Below are 20,873 nucleotides of genomic sequence, written 5' to 3' on the forward strand. Positions count from 1 at the left end.
TAGAGTTTCCAGAGACATGTTGTTTATGAAGTGGATGCCACGCCTGCTTCTAAGCCTTTCTCAGTCTGGGAGCTCCACCAAATACTATCCATGATGGGGAACCATCATGGCTTTTGACACACCAATGGCAACCCCAATTTACCTCAGTAGAGCAAATTGGCAGACCAGTGCTGTATCACTTAAAAGAATTTCCATCCCAAACACAATTAACACCAGGCCCGAGGGCCCAAATGCCTTTTAAGTACAAAGGCCTACCCATCAGGTCCTGGTTGACTCTAAACAAGAGGCTTCTAGCTCACAGGTCATTGTTAGCTAAATCCAGCAAATCCAATTAGCTCATACCCAATCCTGAATAACAATAATAAAAAAAGCAAAAAAACCCCACCACAACCAAACCCTCACCATAACAAGAGAACCCACTTTCCACTTGAGCCACTTGCTGCAATTATTTTATCAGTCTGTCTCATTGGGAGTCTTCCTTTCTTTCACTGACTCTCCACCTTTCCAAGCATGATATCCCTTTCCAAGAAATGGCCACTCCTAACAACATGTCCAAAGTCTATGAGACAAAATTTTAGAAGGCTAAGAAACACTGTGGTTGTACATGACGGATTTATTTGTTCTTTCAAAACTCTTCTGCAACTCCACAACTCAAAGGCAGTGATTCCTCTTCTGTCATCTCTATTCACTGTACACCTCTCAGATAAATAGCAAGTGATTGAAAAGACTATGACTTGAATCAGGTACACTGTATCCCTCAAACTGGCAATCATAATTTGGAGAAGCCCCTGACTGCAGATTTCCCCATTATAATACATCTTTTGATTTCTTGACTGGTGGTACCAAAGGTGTTGGTTATGGATCCAAGGAAGATGAAGTCATTAACAACTTCAATCTCTTCTCCATCTATCGTGATGTTGCCTATTGGTGCAGTAGGGAGGATTTCTGTCCTCTTAATGTTGAGATTCAATCCATATTGAAGGCTGTAATCTTTAATCTTCTGAAGCAAGTGCTTCAAATTCTTCTCACTTTCTGCAAGCAAGATTGTGTCATCTGCATGCCACAGGTTGTTGATGAGTCTTCTTTCAATCCTGATGCCACATTATCCTTCATAAAGTCTAGCTTTCAAATTATTTGCTCAACATTCAGATTAAGTAGGTATGGAGAAAAGATACAATCTTGACACTTGGCTTTCTTGATTTTAAACCACATGTACTTTCTAAACAACATGTCTCTGGAAACTCCATGAACTTTGAGAAATGATGATAGCTATAGAAAGGCTTCAGGCCTTTTGTTCATAGGGTCTCTATGAGTCGTGTTCGACTTGATGACAATCAACAACAAACACAACAAGTGTCCCTTGCTTTATTTGGTCAATATCTTCTTGGTCTAGGTATAGCTTTGTATAAGCACAATTAAGTGTTGTTACCATTCTTCTCAACGTAATATATAATTTTTTATGATCTAAACAGCCAAATCCTTTGTATAAACAATAAAACAGAGATAGATATTCTTCTAGCATTCTCTGTTTTCAATCAAGATCCACCTGACATCTAAAAAAGATAGCAGGAACACATGAAATCTCTGTACTAAAAAGAATTGACTGACATGGAACCATTTCAGGAAGTAGCATATGAAGAAAGAAATCTAAACTGCACTGAAGGTACTGGCAAAAAAAAGGCCCCTGTCATCAACTTGTTACCAATTGACATGTTTCAACTAACAAATGTAGCCCTGAAAGTACTCACCAGTCTGTTTTGGGAAATTTGGAAGACAGCTTCCTAGCCAGTTAACTGGAAAAGATCTTTGTTTGTTCCCATTCCCAAGAAAGGTGATCCAATAGAATGTGTTAACTATTGAACAATATTAATATTACATGTAGGCAAAATTTGAAGATTATCCAAAAATGGCTAGAATATTAAATTGACAGAAAACTACCAGAAGTTTCAAACTAGGTTTTGAACAGGCCGTGGTACCAGTGATATTATTGCTGATGTCAGTTGGATCATGGCTGAAAGCAGAGAACATAATAAATAAATTGGAATGAGTGTATCTATCAAGATCTATATTTATATCTATTGGCCTAATGGTAAGAATATGGGCTGCAATCCCAAAAGCACATGCTTTGAATTCACCAACTATTTTGCAGGAAAAGGATGAACAATCTCTTCCTGTGTGATTTATGAAAACCCACTGGAGTGTTAGCTATGAGTCAATTCTGACTCGTTGGCACAAAACAACAACTATATATATGAACAACTGACCTGAACCTAGTCCTGTCCTGTGTCATCCTCACACTTCCTGACACAGAAGAGCCCATTGTGGCAGCTGTGGCAGCCACGGTGTCAATCCACCTGGTTGAGAGTCGTCTTCTCCTTCTCCACCCCGCCCCCCATCCTTCCTAGCATCAATCCTCTCCTAGGAAGAGCCCCTCCTAGCAACGTGACCAAATTACGTGAGGTGAAGCCTCATCATTCTTGCCTCCAAAGAGCACTCCAGCTGCACCTTCTCCAAGACATACTTGTTTGTTCTTTTGGCCGTCCATGGGAGGTTCAGTGCTCTTCTCCAACACTACAGCTTAAAGGTGTAAATACGTTTTTTTATCATTCCTATTCATTGTCTAGGTCTCAGATGCATAGCAAGTGATAGGAAAGACTATGAGCCTGAATCAGACCTTAGTCCTCAAACTGACATTACTCTTCAACACTTTGGAGAGGTCCCTAACTGCAGATTTTCCCAGAGAAATGCATCTCCTTATTTTCTGACTGCTGGTACCAAGGGAGTTAATTCTGGATCCAACCAAGCAGGATGAAGCTATTGGAAGTCTCAATTTCTCTCCATCCATCCAACATAGCATTGCCCTTCAGTCCAGTGATAAGAATCTTTATTTTCTTGACATTAAGATTCTATCCACACCTGGTGTGAGGGCTTTTGTATTTATAAGTCAGTTGAGTCCTGACTAAGAGTATCCAGTTTGGAGCCTCCAGGTGTTAATTGTGTTTGGGGAGAGCATTGTTATAAGTGGTACAGCACTTGTCTGTCATTTTACTGAGATAACTTGGAGTTGCTGTGATGCTGAAAACTATGCCACTGTTGTGTCAAAAGCCATAAGGGTGACCCATGGTGGACAGGTTTTGGTGCAGCTCCCTGATGAAGATAGACTAGGAAGCATTCCTTGAGTATTCAATCCTTTCGTGTTCATAGGGTTTTCAAAGGCCTGTTATTTAAGAAGTAAATGGCTCATCCTGCTGGCTGGGCTCTGTAAGGAGGGATGTGTTGTCAGGATTGAAGGAAAACTCATGAATAACCTGCGTTTGCAGGTGACACAACCTTGCTTGCCAAAACTGAGGAAGTCCTGAGACATTGGATGCAGAAGGTCAAGAATTACCGCCTTCAATATGGCTTCAAGCTCAACATTTAAAAAAAACACAAAGATTCTCACCACTGGGTCTATTGGCAGCAGATAGACAGTGGAGAGATTGAGATAGTTAACAGTTTTAGTTTGCTTGTCTTCACAGTCAACACTCTTGGTACCAGCAGCCAGGAAATCAAAAGACAAATTGCACTGGGAAAGTCTGCTGTCAGGGACCTCTCCAGAGTACTGAAGAGCAAAGATATCAGTTTGGAGAACAAAGTGCACTTAATTCAGGCCACGGTCTTTGCAATTACTTGCTATGCATCAGAAAGCTGAATAATGACTAGGGAATGATAGAAGGACAATTGATGCCTTTGAAGTGTGGTACAGGAGAAGAGTATTGAATATACCATGGATTGCTGGGAGAACAAGCAGGTTCATCCTAGAGAGGGTGAAACCAGACTGCTCCTTGGAGGCAAGGATTCTGAAGCTTCATCTGACATACTCTGGCCATGTTGCAAGGAGAAACCAGTCCTTGGAGAGGGATGTCATGCTTGAGAGGGTGGAGGGACAGCACAAGAGAGGAAGATTGCAGATGAGATGGATTGACTCAGTGACTGTGGTAACGGCAGTAGGTGCGTCAGAGACAATAAGGTTGGCTCAGGACAGGGCAGGCTTCAGAGCTGTTGTACATAGTATCACTATGAGTTACAGGTAACTCAACAGCACAACTGACTTTTAAATACCAAGGTCCTCCACCAGGTCCTGTTGACCCTAAACAAGGGGCTTCCTGCCCGCAGCTCATTGTTAGCTAAATTCAGCAAATCCAACGAGAGAGAGAGAGAGAGAGAGAGAGAGAGAGAGAGAGAGAGAGAGAGAGAGAGAGAGAGAAAGAAGAAGAAGAAGGAGGAGGAGGGGGGGGAGGGGGAGGGGGAAGAGGAGAGGAGAGGAGAGGAAGAATGAACAGATGCTCTGGTGGCCTAGAGGCAAGAAGTTGTGCTGCAATCCCAAAAGCGTGCAGTTCAAGGCCACCAACTGCTTTGCAGGAGAAGGGTGGGCAGTCTTTTCCTATTTGATTAACTGTCTCTGAAAACCCTCTGGAGGGTCAGCTTTGGGTTGTGTCCGTCTATAGACAACAACAACATATCCACTTTCCACACAAAATAGATGACTAGGGTATCTCTTGAAGTTATGTCCACTGGGAAGTTTCCTCGTCATGACTGCGTTGAGTAACATAATGGAGTGGAAGTGATAGGCGCTATTTTCTCGGCATACTTGTTTCAGAGTCCTCGGCCACATATGAGAAACCCAGGCCCTCTAATACTCACTGGACAGACCACGTGGTCTGCCCACATGGAGACAGAGAGATTGTCAATGAACACCAATAGTCTAGGCTTCCAGCTGTTTATCCTTCTAACTCAGGTGTCAGACCAATGAGTGACCCTTAAGTGTTTCTATCCCCAGCTCTACCCATAATGTATCAGATTTGCCTCTGTTGAGAAGGAAACCTCTTGCAGCACGCTATAATCCTTATAATTCAGTCTTGAGCCAGATCCTCAGCCTTTTCTGCCCTCTGGCTACTGAACATGAGAGTCTCTTTATAGGATGCTGAGGAGACCCTCTGGTTGTCTTCATGACTCTGGAATTGGTGATTAACCACTCTCAGCCTTTTATTGCCTCCCTCCAGTACTACAATTACCTGCTGGCAATGCTATTCAATTCTATAACCATTATTATTACCATTCTCCTCGTTCCTTCAAATGCCTGACATGTTGTTCTATCCCATACATTCCCATTGACGGGTACACTACTGCTAAGGGAACGCTGGTGGCCTCATAGGCAGGAATGCTGATAACCCAAAGGGGACATCTCTCGCAATTTAAATCCACCCAGAGCTCAGCAGGAGAAAGGTGAGCAAGCTCCTCTCATCTGATTTACAGCATCTGAAAAACCATTGGGAGAATCCGTTACAGTCAGTTCCCATTCAATGGTAAGACGAGAGAAAACACTGCTGCAGCCGAGCTGTGGTGACAGTCTTAACAAGTGCGCCTCTGTCTCATGCGAAGATGCACTCCTTTATAATTTTAAACCAAGTAATGTCCCCTTGTTCTGTTCGCACAACAGCCTCCTGGTCTAGGTAGAAGTTTCCCATGAGCGCAATTAAATTTTCTGGGATTCTCATTCTTAGTAGTAATCTTAACTTGTTATGATCCACACAGTAAAAGGCCTTTGCATAGTCAATAAAGCATAAACAGACATTCTTCCGCTCTTCTTTATTTTCAGTCAATAACCATCTGACATGAGCAGTGAAAGGAGTGTGCCGAGGTTGTAATCTTTCTCCATACCGATTCAATCTGTATGCTGAGCTAATTATTCAAGAAGCTGAAATCTATAAAGAACAGTGTAGTATCAAGATTGGAGGGAGACTCATCAATAAGCTGTGTTATGCAGATGATATAACCTTGCTTGCTGAAAACAAGGAGGACTTGAAGCACTTGTTGTAGACAAAGACTACAGCCTTCAATGTGTCAAGAAAACAAAAATCTTTCTACTGGACCGATAGGTAAGATTATGATGTTGTTGTTTTTATGTGCCTTCAAGTTGCTTGCAACTCATAGTGACCCTATGTGCAACGGCTCTGGACCCTGCTCTCTCCTGTGCCGACTTTATTGTCTCTGACACCCCTACTCTCATATCCCAGTCTCTGAATGAATCTGTCTCATCGAGGGTCTTCCTCTCTTGTGCTGTTCCTCCACCCTCTCAAGCATGTTGCTGGCAGGGGCTAATCCTTGGAGAGGACATCATGCTTGGAAAGGAGGAGGGTCAGTGAAAGAGGGGAAGAGCCTCAACCAGATTGACCAACACCGTGATATCCACGATGGACTCTAGTACGTCTGGGAAGGGTAAGGATGGCACGGGATGGGGCAGCGTTCAGATATGTTGTTCATAGGGTTGCTGTGGGTCATATTCTACTTGATGGGACATAACGAGTCATGCCAATGGCTATCAGCGCTCCCTTACGCCCAGACACACATTTTTCTTTACCAGCCATCTGGTAAATGAAGCAGCTAACGATCTCATTTCAGAGATCTGTGGACCACTACTGGCTTCGTCTTTCACATGCCATGTTCCCTGGTATTGAGTTTCTGAGATGAAGATTTACATGCAGGTGATTTACCAAAGATTAGAGACTACAACCTTCAGTGGGGATTTCACTTCAATATCAAGGGAATAAAATCTTCACAACTGGACCAGTAAACAATATCACGATAAATGAAGAAATATTTGAAAGTTATTAATGATTTCATTTGCTTATCAAAAGACCGTGACTTTCTGGTGATTCTGATCCACTACCAACTTCATGGAAGAAAGCTGGAAAATCACTTCCTATGTGATTTACAGCCTTGACAATTCCGTGGAGAGTCAGCTATGAGTCAGTTCTAGCTTGCTGGTGATGAGAGGAGGCTTTATTCAAATCCTGCGGTCCCGCCTGATGAGCTGCTAGCTGAAGAGTTGCGGTTGAGTCCACTAGCTGCTCCATGGAAGAAACATGGGGAATCTTCTCCCATGCAATTTTACAGCCTACGGGAAATCCAATAGAGGGGTCAGCTATGAATGAGTTCCAACTTGAGGGTAGTGAGAGGAGAGGGAAAACGAATCAACATACATAGAAGCAACAGTCACGATATCAAACGACATATTGTTGTAAGGACCTCTTTAAAGTACTAAAGAGCAAGGATGTCAGTTTAAAGACTAAGTTGCACTTGACCTCAATCATAATGCTTTCAATTGCTTCAGATGCATGTGAAGTTTGAACAACCAGTAAGGAGGACCAAAGAAGAACTGATGGTTTTGATTTATGATATTGGTGAAGACTATTGAATACTGCATTGGAACAGATAAGGAAGGAACTGTTTGATAGGTATACATGATTAGGCATTCTATGTATAACAACAGTCCAGAGTAAGAAGTACATTGCCAAGTAAACTGGGGCAGAGAGAGGGAGGAAATTGTGCAACAGTGAATGAATATTGAAAAAAAAAGTGAACTAGGATAGGAGGAAGGTATAGCGAGAGAGGATGAATGAATGAATGAAAATCCAACTTTTCTCTAAACTTTCATTAAAATCAAAATTTTTTTAAAAAAGAAAAGAATTATCAATATACATTTGATTGTCAAAGAATAAAGACACTCATCTTAGAGTTAGGGCAGCAAAGGTGCCCCTTACAGGCTAAGGTGGTGAGATTCATATCATATGCTTTGGGTTTGTTCGCAGGAGAGAGTAGTTCTTGGAAAAAGATGTATAGTTGGGGAAATAGAGCATCAGTGAAAGAAAGGAAGACACTCGACGAGATGGATTGACACAGTGACAGCAGCAATGGGTTAAGGCATGGTGGAGACAGTGAGGAGGCAGTGAGATCGTGCAAGACTCTGATCAGTTGTTACAGGGTCATTATGGGTCAAAGTCAACCGCACCTAACAACCACCGTTTATTGGGAGAGACTCTCTGGCATCAGCCTCTTAGGAGAGAGGCTAAAGGAAGCAGGATAAGCTGAAGTTGAGCTCCAGGATGGTCCTGACAAAGATCTCAGTCATTTTCCACCAGGAGATCTGAAACTAGAATGACTCTCAGACTTGTCCTACAAACCCTCAGAACACGCATAAAAGTCATTGGGACACTGAGCCTTTTTATCTCAACATTAAATAGTAAATATGCATTTACACTGGGAAGAGGGTGTAAATTTGGATAAGACAAGTCTTTTTAAACTGAGGACAACTCCAAGAGAGGATCCAGCTGACAGCTGCCAACCACCAACATCCTCGGTGTGGCAGTGGATGAATCTGGAAAAGGCCCTGCAGCCGCCATGTCAACTGGAAACTATTTCTATGCATCTAATGGTGAAGTAAAGGGAAAGTTTTGGAATTTAAGATAAAAACATAAGATACTCCTTGGAAATCCTAAAATAAATGGCCATGACCCCACCATCTTTGTAACTGATCTTAATGGTCTCTATGCACCATATTCTTGAAAGATTGATGTTCGCAGTGGTAAAGGTTGTGATTTGTTTTTGATGGCAGGAAAGATAGAAACCCAAGTTCCACATTCAAGGGTACTTAAGCAGAAGAAATAGGGGTATTCTTTCTAAAATTAACATTGCACGTATTGAGTTTATCAAACGTTCATTTTACTTCTTAGGATTTATTTGTTTATCAAGATATGCTTGTTTGAATCTGCCATGTAGCAAACACTAGACCATTAGTTGAAGATATGTTGCTTGGGAATTGATTTGACAACCCATCATCATCCTTTGGGGAACGGTGTGGTCTTAGTGGGGATGTCAATCACAGATCCTAGCGCAGGCTCTTCCCCCTGGACAGCCCCTATCTCCAAGAAGGGAGTCCATGTTTTTGGTTGGAGAAATCTCTAGCCTTCCTTTGTTTCCCTATGCAGAGGCAAGAGGAGAGAAACAGACTTTTTCCATTGGGGTTGTTAACCTGATGTAATGCAAACTTACAGTTCCCAGAGGAAGAATCTCTATTAAAAGGGAGGAATAGGGAAGCAGAGATGAGAGAAAGGAGTAAACAAATATGGAAAAGGAAAAGGAGGCACAGTTTGAGCCCTTGGGTTCCACAGCTCCGTAAATGTGCAAATTTTCTTTCCTTGTTAAGTTAGCTTGAGTTCCATTTCTGCTCCTTGCTGTCCAGAGGGTCTCAACTGGAGCCTCCCCTTAGACCTGGGCTGATCCCTGCTGCTGCCTCCATGCCGGGCGCACACTTTCAAGTCTACCAAGGACTCTCAGGCACGTGGTCTTTCATGCCCACAGAGCATGGTACATCTGTCTCCTTTCACAGACGAAGACACAGGCTTTACAAGTTCAAGAGAGATTGTTAAAAGGTGATGGGTGAGAAAATTTGAGGTGAGTTGAAAAGCAGTGTTTATAGGAGAACTTTTTATTGCTGTTGATGGTGAATCACTAATGCTGTGCAAAACTGGGTCCCTCACTCAAGATGCCTCCTGTGCCCTTGCCTGGTTATGAACCGGGCACTGGTGGTCTAGTCTCAAGGCACACAGGCCCGGCCCGAGCTCAACGAAGCCATGCTGGGAGTTCAACTCGTGCCCCGGGGAGCCTGTAGGGGCCCCTGGACGCGCGAGATGGGGACAGGGAGCGGGATGCTGAGTGCTGGGGGAGACCTGAGTCCCATCCTCGTTGGGCTTCCATCTACCATCCTTCACTCTCACTATGTCCATGGATGTGTGTGACCACCAGCTCCTGAGTAGCCACGAGGGATACTGGAATGTTCTCTGGCTGGTGGAGAGAAATCAACCTGAGCATGAGGTAGATCAGAAGTAGTGGGTTAGGGGTGGAGGTTGGTTGGCGATCCAGAGAGGCCCTTTTAATCCCTCATGGGGACATCTCTGAGGTGAATTCTACAATGTCTCCCAGAGGTCCCTAATGGACTTGAGCTCCAGTTTATCCCCAGTAAAAAGAGCTCAGGAAGGTTCTCTACCTTGGCGCCTCTCTTCCCTGCCTCACTTTCCTAGTGCCCACAGATGCTTCTAAAATAATTTTCCAAATAAAGCATACATTTAGACATCATTTAAATCCTTGTCAGGGAAGAGAGGATGGGCTTTTAAAGTCCTTAAGGTTTCTAACTGTGAGGAGACTGTCATTTGCGGAAGCCAGACCCAAGTGGCTTAAATAGAGCATCAGCCACAAGTACGGCTGCCAGCCCTGGACGGAGTCTCTCTGCTGGGTCTTCGTGGCTTCAGACTCTTGCATCGATGTTCCCATTTTGCCCCTCAGTGACTCTGGGATTATCTCTCTCCAGCTTCAAGTTCAGAGGCGAAGTTTGTTTGCTTCCCAGCGGTTCAAACACAAGTGTAAGCATTAATCTTTGTGGCTTTGGCTTAGGTCCCAAGTCCACCCCGGAGTCTCTGCTGTTGGCCTGGGGGAAGGGTGTTCACTGGCTGGCAGGACTCCAGGAATTGGGGATGGGGTCTGACTCTCAGACCCCAATGGACAAAGAAAGGGGGAGGGTTGGTCTTGCCAAGGGAAATTGAAGTCTCGCAGGCTGCAGGCAAAACCGCTCTGACTCGGACGTTCCCTCACTCTTTCTTCCTTCATGAACTCACTCAGCCTGTGCTGAGACAGTTGCACTAGTGCCAGAGAGTGGAGATGGTAGGGCTTGAGGACCAGCATCCTGCGGGGCCAGATGTGGGGGTACAGGGCAGATGCAGGTTTGGGGCAGCTCGTATTGTGGTGGCGGTCAAGAATATGGACTATGCCGTGGGGTGACAACAGAACAAACACATCTGACAAAGGAGGTGGAGGCCCAGGGTTCCTTAGCGGCCAGGATGATGAAACTAGTCTCACATCCATTGTCTCACATTCTCAACAAGAGCCCGTCCATGGAGGACGTCATGCTTAGTAAGCAGAGGGTCAGCCTAAAAAGAAGACCCTCTGTGCGATGGATTGACTGTGTGGCTGCAAGAGTGGGCTTCATGAAGCAGTCGAGATGGCAGCATCACGCTCACAGTTTATCTCGGCTTGGCCACTTGCTGGAGATGGACCCTCAGAGCCGGTTTCCCTAACTAGGCCGCAGGCAGTCAGCTGGTATCGGTGATAACACACTTGCTCACTCTGGGCCTTGGCTTGCTGCTAACGCGCAGACATTGTGTTCTCTTTCTTCTCGGCTTCAAGTGTTTTTTGAGAAGAACATGAAGGCAGAAGATACCAAGTGAGATTTTTCAAATGAGTCAGAAACCTGGTGGGCGAGCGGGCCGTGGGGCCTCAAGGCAGCAACGCCTGCTCTTCTGGGACTTGAGAAGGTGCTTGCTGCTTGAAGGACCCGCTCCAGCGCAGGCTGTGTCCGTCATGCTCTGTGCCACGTCGCCTTCCCCCTCTTGACAAGGCCATGTGTGACACTGTTAATGAACCTCCAGGCGCGGGTGGAAGCGGTGGGCCGCCCCCAGGGCTCTCAGTAGGCCCTCCAGCTTCTCTCCCCCAGAACATAACAACCCTGAAATGAGACACTCATTTCTTCCCATCACAAAGAAAAGAGACAGCCTTTCAATCTGGGCTGTTTAAAGTGTTTGGGGCTCTCCTGCTCAGACACCCTTGAGGAAAAGGGAAAAATTAGTGAAAGGAGAAATAATTTGAAGAAATTAGACATAGTTTGTCCAAGATTAAGGCTAGTACTTAATTAAGTGGCCCAATCTTTCTTGCTGGGGAAAAAGAATCACTTCAGCCCTCAATTTTCTTAAGCATTTCTGTAAGGACATAAGTGCAAGGACTGCTGGGATGCTTATTGGGTCATTTTATTTTAATCACCCCGCCTGTGATCACCCGGAGAGGCTTGGAGAGGTTTCACAGAATTCTCAATCACCACTTTAGTGAGCTCATCCAGAACTTTCTCCGGAAGTCCACTCCATTCTGCAGTGGATAGGAAATTTCCATTCCCTTCAAAGTCATTGGACAGAGTGGGGTCCTGGGTCCTTCCCTGAGTTGGGCCCTCGGGCGGGGGGTCAGTTTCTCAGAGACCCTTCTGAAGCTATCTTGGTGTGTGGCTTGGGGGACAAAAGGAACACCCAAGAGGCTCAGGAAGGAGTTGAGAGCATGAAGAGGGGAGGAACATTCTAGAAGCTCCCTAAGAAATAAGCAGGAGGCTGTTAGAGCAGATGTGGAGCTGGGGAAGTTTCTGAGAGAGTGGGCAAAGTGACAGATGTCAGCAGAGGGGTTTAGGGACAGGAAACTCACTATCGGGACTCAGTAAATCCTGTGTTAGTGTCTGTGTGACTGTGACATGAAGGAGGGTGAGGGACAGACAGAAGTGGAGGAGTAAAGGTCAGCTCCCACAGTCTGTTCCTAAGCCAGGACTTGAGAAATCATTCCTGAGGTTTAACCAGCAGTGTTACCTGCTCTTGTGCATGTGTGACATGCTGGAGGAGTCGATGGGATGTGGAAGGAGACACAGTGGTCAGGAGTGACCAGGTCCCCTTGCAAGGACCACCAGGCGGGGCAAGGCAGAAGAGGGGGATGAGAGAGCAAGGACACAGGGGCCCTGGTGGATTTGAAGGCAGAGCCTGGCACGAGGTTGAAGCTGTCATTTGGGATCTAGGTTAAAAGTTCTACAGTGAGTGAGCAGGTGTCGATCTGGTTGTGAGGTTGTGTTCATATGTATGTGAGGGTGTGCAGGTGTGTTTGTGTGAGTTCAGGTATCTGTGAGTGTAAGAGAAAGTGTCTGTCTGTATATATCTAAAAAGGAGAAGTGTTATGCCTGTGAATGTGTGAGTGTATGTTTATACATGTGAGGGTGGACATATGAGCTTGTGAATGTGCATACGTGTGTGTGTGTGTGTGTGTGTGTGTGTGAGAGAGAGAGAGAGAGAGAGAGAGAGAGAGAGAGAGAGAATGGGCAAAGGCATAGGGAGATTTTTCTGTCTTAAATATTTGTACAACTGTGAGTGGGGGCATGTGTGTGTGGTTGAAAGAGTGTTATATGCGTGAATGCGTATGAGTGTATGTGTTTATATTTGTCTAAGTGTGCACATGTGAGGGTGTCTATGTGTGTGAAAGTGTGTGATTGTGTTATAGGTGTTTGTGTGCATGTGCTTATCCGTGTGAGTGTGTATGTGTTTTCATGAGTGTATGTACGTCTAAGTGAACATGTGAATGAATGTGTGTGGATATGTGCAGTCCTGTGTGAGTGTGGTCTGTGTGGATGTGAGTGTGGATGTGAGGGGCTTGTGTGTATTTCAGTGAATGAGCTGTGTGTGTGTGTGTGTGTGCATCTTTGCGGTAACAGGCGTATGAATGTGAGTGTGGGGGTGGGTGAGAGAGAGCACGGGTGTGTGCACACATGTCCACGTGCACGAGAGTGTGTGCATCTGGGAGGAGGGGAGGCCACGTCATCCTTGGTGCTGGGGGAGGACATAGGAGAGGCACAGGGGCCAGGGGGCTGTGGAGAAGGAAGGCTGTCCTCCACTTGACCTCCCTTCCCCGGGGCACCCGTACCAGGGGACAGATAAGAAGGGGAGTGCAGGCAGGGGTGGGGAGATGCTGACCTGGGGCCCACCAAGGAGGGAGGCAGTTCAGGAGGCAGGTACGTGAGGGGTTCTCCACCGCCAACAAGAGGGCTGCCCCCTTCCCCATTGTCAGTCTTCTGGAAAGGCCGGGGGTCAGGCTCCACCCCTCCCTTCACATCCCTCCTCAGCCTTGCTGCTTAGCCAGGACTCAGCAGGCCGCCTGCCCACCTGCACAGTCCCTCTGGACTCTTAGGCTATAAGCTGGGGGCCAGAAGCACCCTGACTGGGAAAGAGTCGCCGTGGAGGGACCTGGGGATGTCCAAAGTGCCCCCCAGCTGGGACTCCACACATGGCAATAAGCTTGCACCAGGGCTGCTGTGCACGGGAGGGGCCGGATCCAGCCACCCTCATCTCCGACCCTGCCCCCCCACTTTCTGAGATAGGGCTGGTGAGTGGTCCCAAGTGTTGTCACAGAGCTCTCCACACCTCCTCACACCTCTGAGCCCTTGGGGACCTGTGTTCCTCCCCTGCAGACCATCCCCAGAGAGGGTGGCCCCCAGCGGCAGGCGGAGGAATGGCTCAGGAGACGGGGAACCACTGCTGCCTCGCATGGGCTGAGGCTCCTACAGGATGAGACAGCTCTCCTTGGGACATAAGACTGCAGGCCGGCCCCTTGAGCTTGGTGGCTCCTGGGGAGGCTGTGGGCTGCTCTCTGTCCCCTCATCTCCCCTCCAGCCTCAGCATCTCTCTGGTGGTCCTACTCCCTCTCCACGGGGTTTCTCTGCTTCCTATGCGCTGTTTCTGCCTCATGTTCCCTCTGCTCTCTGCTGGTGGACACCCCCACACCCTGTGACATTATGCCCAGAACCCTCGGCAGCTTAGCCAAGCTGTCCTGTAGCATGGAGGCCAGTCTGTAAAACACAGACAAGGCAGGGGCTGGGTGCCTGGGGACATTTAGGGACGTCTGGGGGCATTTTTCTGTTGTTACAAATTGGGACAGAGGTGCTGCGGACATCTATTGAGAAATGCTGATCAACAGCTTTCTCTGTGCAGAACAACCTCCATCGTGGACAACACAGCTGTGCAATGCGTCTGCAGAGCCAAGGCTGGAGACCTCTTCTGCAGATCTGGAGATGAGGCTCGGAGCACCGTGGCTGAGGCTGCCCTGTGAGCAAGCCCCTTTCTCTTCAAGCCCATTCCCCAGAAGCCACTTTGTCTCCACACTGGGCAGAGACTGGGGCGGGGGGAGCTGCCTCTCGCCCTCCCAACTCCGGGACCAGGGATGTCTCTTCTTTACCTGTGTTCCTCTCAGGGTCCATTGGGAGGACCTAGAATTGAGGGGACACCTGGAGGTCCAGCTCTTGTGCCCCCACAGGCCCCTCCCACAACTTCTCTGGGCTCCCCTGATTTTCCTATAAAAGGAGGTATCCAGGGTTAGAGCCCTTGGGTCCCTGCCAAGGCCAATGCCCAGCCTGTAATTACAGATGTCAGCCCTGTGAGGCCATTTGTCATGGCGATGGCCACATGGCGCTGACCTCAGCACTGGCCGCTGTGGGGAATGTGCTGTGCCGATCTGGGGACCCCCCCCCAAGAATGAGCCCCACAGGCTGTGCCTGCCTTATTGATAGCGACCATGCATAAACAAGAGAGGAGGAATGCTTAGATGATCAGCTGGGTTCTGTTCCAGAACATTCCTTACATATAGCAGAGGCTATTTTAGGGTGCCGGCGGGAGAAGGCTGAGAGCTCGCTGCTGCTCCGGTTTCAGCCATGTGTGAGGCTAGCAGATGCCACCATTCCTGACTGGGTGGGCTAAGGAGAGGAGTGCCCCCCAGGAGGCCCCAGGGAGGGAGAGAGGAGGGAGCAGTGACCAGTGGGTTGGCTTTCCCTCGAAGCTCTTGTCTCTCTGCCAGATAGACCCAGCACCCCAGAAATAGCGGAGGGACACCCCAGCAGGTAGCTGCCAGGGAAGGAAGTGCAGGCCTGCTCCTTCAGTAGTTTGGGGTGCTGCCGACACACTTTCTGCCCACCTTGATGCTAGGCCTGCCCTAACTGAGCCCTCTTTTTGATGCTTCTTGGTTAAAATCCTGGAAAGTTGGATGCCCTGCTCAGTTCTTTGCAAAAATGAAATGACAGAATGTTTGTGTATAGAAGTACAAGGTCCACTCCTGGGGCTCCCTTAGTCTCTAGGAGCTCTGGGAGTTGGGGGCCGGGTTCTGAGACAGCGGGGAAGGGAGCAGATCCCCTGAGCCTCCCCTGAGTCCCCCCTCTTGTCTGCCACTCCCATTCTCCTCATCTTGGTTAACCTGTTCCTCTCCTTGTGCTCTCCGCCCTGCCCCTTTCCTCCCCTTTAGAAGGAAACTGTTCCAGACAGGCCCAGCCCGGTGGAACCCTCCCGTTCCTGGCCCTATGTCAGGGACAGGAGGATCTTGGGGTCCCCTGATGAGAAGCCCCACCAACTGTGCTGGAGGAGGTCTTCGAATGCAGAGTGTTTTCTGCAATGCAGACAGGGAGTCGAAGGGTCCATGTCCTGCAAGGTTTCCTGTTTCTGGTGGCCCGAGAGAGGGGCTGGCAGGTGAGGCAGCCCGCTGCACTCACAGCCACCTCACGGTCACGTGGACAGCGCCTGACAGGTGCGGCCCCCAGGCCTGAGGACACAGTGGCCACCGGCCACCGGGCAGGCTGGGATTAAGGTTCAGCATATTCAGACGGCGACCAGAGAACTGAGAATTTGGTGGCCCAAATGCATAGAGGTAAAAGCCAGGGGTGGTTACGAAGGTATGGCTTTAGCGGGGCAGCTCCTGACGGGAGTGAAGGAAACTTCTGGACACAGAGTGCAGTGGTGGCCCGAGGATAATGACTATAATCAACACAAGCGAATCGTAAGCAAATACTATTCTCATTACACAAGATGTCGTTTTAGTAAGTTCAAAGCAAGAAGGAAAAATGTTAAGATGGTCAATTTCATGTTACATGTTTTAACACACACACGTGTATACAGACTCCAGGCCCCTGCTACCCTGGGGAGGACACACACAGGCTAATTCATACACGCTCTCAGTTCTGAGTACACGTACACAAGTTCTTATGCGTACACACACACTCACACAAATGTACACATATACTCACCCCTCAGCCCTCACATACACACACACTTACATGAAAACTCACACACATATTTACACACACTTTGACCCACACTCACATATATACACTCATGCACACTTAAACTCACTGATAACATGTGCATATACTTTCAGACAAATATATACATGTACACACAAATTCACACAACATACATCTACATATATGCAGGCTCACTTTTCTTACATACACAGACAAGACACTCCCACATATGTGGTCCTCATGACCTTAACTCTTCAGTAACCACCAAAGAACTCCAGACTGCCAATTCCCCCATGCAGCACGGGGTCTATGGAGGGTGGAACCAGGGCCAGGAGACCCTTGCCCAGATGTGTTATGCAGCTGCAGCTGAAGCCACACTCAGAGCCATACATCCTGCTGGGACCTGTAATGGGTTTATGGCCCCTGAAAACACCAGAGCCTGTGTGTCCTCGTTGCACTCCTTGGGCTTGAGGTTCCCCTTTGCTTTTTTTTTTTGCCTCCAAAGACCCTCTGGATCGCCCCAAAAGTGTGTCCCTGCGTGACTGCAATGTCCCCTGCGTGGACAGGGCCTGGAGACATTGGGGCTCGGACTCCGAGGGAACTTTGCACCCTGGACTCTTGTAGTCAAGTAGGAAATCTGCCCAGCACAGGGTCACTGTCCTCACCCCAAAGACCATGTCCCCCTCCACCCACAGCTCAGCCTGGGCCCCCTTTCATCTGTATTCATTTGCTTGACAGACATCAGACCTAGAACTGATCTGCTGTTGGAAGGGGGGCATTTCCCCCGTTTCCATTTGCTCCGTCTTAGACAAGCCAAGGAAGCTCTTTTTTCTACCCACTACCCCCTGGAAGAGAAGCTTCATGTAGGCTCCTCTCCAGGCCTGAGCCTGGAACCCCTGGAACCGCCTGGCACGGCCTGTGAAACAGGACCTGACATTTCTCCCCTCTTGACTTCCCAAAGCAGCATCTCTGGAGGGATGTATTGCCTTGTAAGGCAGGTCACGGGCTGGGCCTGTGCGCCTGCAACCGGATCCTGTGGGGTCAGGACAGGCACAGTCATAAACGGCTACTGGGATTAGGCGGACCTGCGGGGAGTTCGGGAGCAGGGAGGAACGAGGGGAGGCTGCCAAGAGAGTGAGAGGGTGTCGGTGTGTTTTTCGAATGCCAGAACTATAATTAAAGGGGTGAGAAGATGCCTACGAGCCTGTAACCAAGGCTGCAGGCATAATCACGAAACCCAATCGCCCCGGGAGTCTGGGCTTGGAGCTCCTTGTCACATAGCTTTGAAGCCTATTCTGGACTTGTGCGTGTCTGTCACCGGGTGTCCGATTCTGACAGTGTCAGGTGGCCTGTGGCCGTCTTGTGCTGCCCAAAGTAGCTGCCGCTCTCTCAGGCCACCTGTTCCGTGGCCTCCTCACAAGGCATGGAGGGAGCCTTGAAAGCTGTGTGAGGACTTGAGGGGAGGGTCTTATCTTAGCAGAAGACTTTTCAAGGTCAACAGGCCTGGGGAAGGAAGGAACTTTCTAGAAGATACTTCAATGGGGCTGCCAAAACTCAGATGTAGTGGGGCCCAAGGTATGAGTGGAGGGGGCTCTCTTGCCCCTTTCCTCCCAAAAGTGGCCTCTCAGTGTGACTCTCTCTCAGTCACTCTCCAATCCAGCGCGAGGGTGCCTGAGACACTTCCACATCTCCCTGCCTTTGTGGGCACTGGAAATGTTTTGTGATTAAAAAATAAAGATATGAGAAAACAAATTAAATGTGTTGGCCCTGTCTTCCCTCAACATGAGAGGATGCTGGTGCCCTCTCCACCGGCCTGGGACAGGCCCTCCCTGGTTTTCCGCCCGTGACCACATCCTTGGAGGCAGACAATTCCTGGAGAATCGGCACACACGCAGACCCAGCCGTGGCCAAGCCATGTGGTCATGTTGTTGCCTCAGGCGTTGGCCAGAGTCCTTTCTTAGAAAGCCTCGCTTGGTGTCCCATGAAGCTAGGCGCTGCCCCGCCCAACACAGCCGCCTCCCGGTTCCCTCCCGGGCTGCTTCTTGGGAAAATGGGGTGCCGGGATCCCCACATGGATGGCCAGAGCCAGAAGGAGGCCGAGGGGGGGATGCTGGTGATCAAATGACCTCACTTTAGCCAACAGACGGGGTGCGGGGGCTGGGCTGGCTGCAGCGGATGTGGCCCCGGGCACCCTCGCTGCTTGTCAGGAGGGCAAAGGCGTGGACTTGCAAAGTCTCCCTTAATTCCTGGCTCTCTGAAGTCCACCTCCTCCCTGAGGCCGGTGGTTACCGTGCTAATCAGCTAGGCCGCAATGGCAATTAGACATGACCCAGCCCAGGGAGCCCAGCCAGCCTGACATCACTGCCGCAGCCCCAGCGCGCCCACTGGACCCAGGCGCTTCCCAGGGGGCTGGCACCAAGCTGAGCAGTGAAACCTGCCTTTGGGGGGGCTAGGTCTGCTCTCCCTCTTTCCCCAACTTCAGGGGTCCCTGCCATTCAATCTCATTCTACCATGTCCAGAGAGAGACAGTGAGGCTTGGCCAGGCCAAAGGGCCCATCTGCTGGGCGGGAAGCCGATTACTAGAACTACCAGCAGGCACACAGAGATGAGATTTCAGTCTGACCCAGTTTAGAACCTTGGCCTTCCCTCTTTCTGACCTTGGCCTCTGCTCTCTCGCTGGACCTCATCCTGCACACCCACATCCGAGGTTGTTCTTGGTCTCTACTTGCTCTCTGGAATATGTCCTCTGGCCACAGCACCTTGTTGGCTGGCCGTCTCATCCTGACCCTCAATGCAGCGGATGAGTGCTTAGCTATATGAGGACCAACTCTGCTGGCTCAGACTCCTCTGAGCTCCCCTTTGGGAAGAAAAGACTCAGATTTACATGTGGCAAAAATGATTTGGGGAGCAAGGGGTGGGATATCATGGACTGAATTGTGTGCCCCCAAAATATGTGTCACCGTGGGTGGACCATGACTCTTGGTGATTTGGTAATGGTGCAATGACGTCACTTTGCAGTCAGGTTCTAACATCATCACCCCGTGATGTGCCCTGAAGTGAGCAGATTTCCGTTGTTGGATGTTGGGGCGGGATGCTCACGTCGCAGGTCTGATAGGAGGGAGGTTCCCTGGAAGGTGGGCTGAAGCACTTTTTGTCTTGCTGGAGATGAAAGAAGAGAGAAGTGGGCAGAGAGAGAAGGACCTGTCAAGAAATGAAAGAAGAGCCCTGGGGTGGGGGTGTGGGCGGGGGTGTGTGGAGTGCGTCCTCTGAACTGACCCTCGGAGGAAGCTCCACCAGAGCTGAGAGTGAAAGCCCCAGACTCAGTGTCCTGAACCTGGATTCGAGTCTCCCACATGGTGAGGGAAGGCGCTTCTGCCGGTTGGAGTCACCCTTGTGGTGTTTGGGTTATAAGAAAGCCCCACTGTCACCATAGCATCTCATAGCAACCCTATGGGACAGAGTGGAACTGTCCCACGGAGCCTCCACTGCTGTAAATATTTGCCGAGCAGATGTTACACCTTTCTCCTGCGGAGTAGCTGGTGTGTTTGAACGCCCAAGCTCTGGACCAGCAGTCGAACACTTCACCATCTTGGTGCTGGGGCTTGTTTCCATTACAGCAGAGACCTAGTGCATAAGGAGTTATATTGTCAACCCAAAGGCAGGTGGTTCAAATCCACCATCTGCTAGGTGGAAAAAAAAAAAGACGGGCAACCTCCTCCCACATGATATACCATCTCTGAAAACCTGCTGAAAGGTCAGCTCTGAATCCACTCTGACTCACTGACCATGAGTTGAGTTGTTGAGTTGAGATAGCTAAGACACATGGACACCCGGTTAGACAGATCTCCTCTTCCCTAGAGGGTTTCTGTGAGTTAGGACAGAGTCCACTGCTTTGGTGAAAGCTAACAGCGATGGATGGGTGTGCTCACTTCTCCATCCTGGAGTCTTTTCCGGGACCCTCAAGAGCTTCCCTCCCGGCTTGGTTCCTGGAGTTTCACCACCATCTTGGATGCTATGGGAGATGGCAATGGGTGTTTTCTCTTCGCGTGCCATGGAGCTGATTTTGACCCACGATGGCTATGTGTGTCTGAGTAGAACTGTGCTCCATGGGGCTACTTCCTTTGTTCCCCAAGAACAAACCTTTATTGAGCGCTTAATGTATACCACCTTCTCACATCAACATAGTGGGTGAAGCACTACCAGCCAGGGGGTGGTGAATTCCACCGAGGAAATGGCTTACTACTCCTCGACATCCTTATTTACTTACCTTGCTTTACTTGACTCAGTTCTCCTGTTTCTAGAAGCTTCTAGAGCGTTCCTGTGGCAAGTGGCAGGGGAGAAGAGGACACCACTAGCAGGCTCGTTA

General features: G+C 48.7%; 1 pseudogene; it reads right to left on the reverse strand.

The window, feature by feature from the left end:
- The window catches only part of LOC102859330, a 67,161-nt pseudogene that overhangs the window by 42,336 nt on the left and 3,952 nt on the right, over nucleotides 1-20,873 (reverse strand).

Source organism: Elephantulus edwardii, unplaced genomic scaffold (assembly GCF_000299155.1).
Source record: "Elephantulus edwardii isolate Elephantulus edwardi_28Jun2011 unplaced genomic scaffold, EleEdw1.0 scaffold00002, whole genome shotgun sequence".
NCBI classification, from domain to species: domain Eukaryota; kingdom Metazoa; phylum Chordata; class Mammalia; order Macroscelidea; family Macroscelididae; genus Elephantulus; species Elephantulus edwardii.